Source organism: Penaeus chinensis, chromosome 7 (genome assembly GCF_019202785.1).
Source record: "Penaeus chinensis breed Huanghai No. 1 chromosome 7, ASM1920278v2, whole genome shotgun sequence".
NCBI lineage: Eukaryota > Metazoa > Arthropoda > Malacostraca > Decapoda > Penaeidae > Penaeus > Penaeus chinensis.
In genome coordinates, this window is record NC_061825.1 from 28,075,103 (window position 1) to 28,075,534 (window position 432).

Here is a 432-nt window from a genome sequence, read left to right on the forward strand (position 1 = left end):
TTGAATTTTTATATTTAATGGCAGTCATGTCTAGCCAATTGATAACTGTTGCAGCTTCTTCATGTCACACTGAAATGCTATACGGAATGAATCGGGGACGTTCTGGCAATAATTACCGCATTTTATGAAGATTACTAGTTCCTAAATGCAAAACCAGTAAAAAGTGGCCAAAATCTTCTATCTTCTATTTGATAAATATAAGCTTTAACGAGTGGAATATTCTAAACTGGGAAATAATTACATAGTTTAGAGCTCTTCAAATTTAAAACAGCCTTGCTCCAGTTTACTATGAACTTACTATTTTGCATCCTTTTCAACTTCGACGTGTCCACTTTTCTATCTCCACTGATTTCATCACCTTGCTTTTATAACGCTTCCTGCTGTCGAAAGAATGTTGGTGCCATCAACATACTGAGGAATATCTGTGGATTG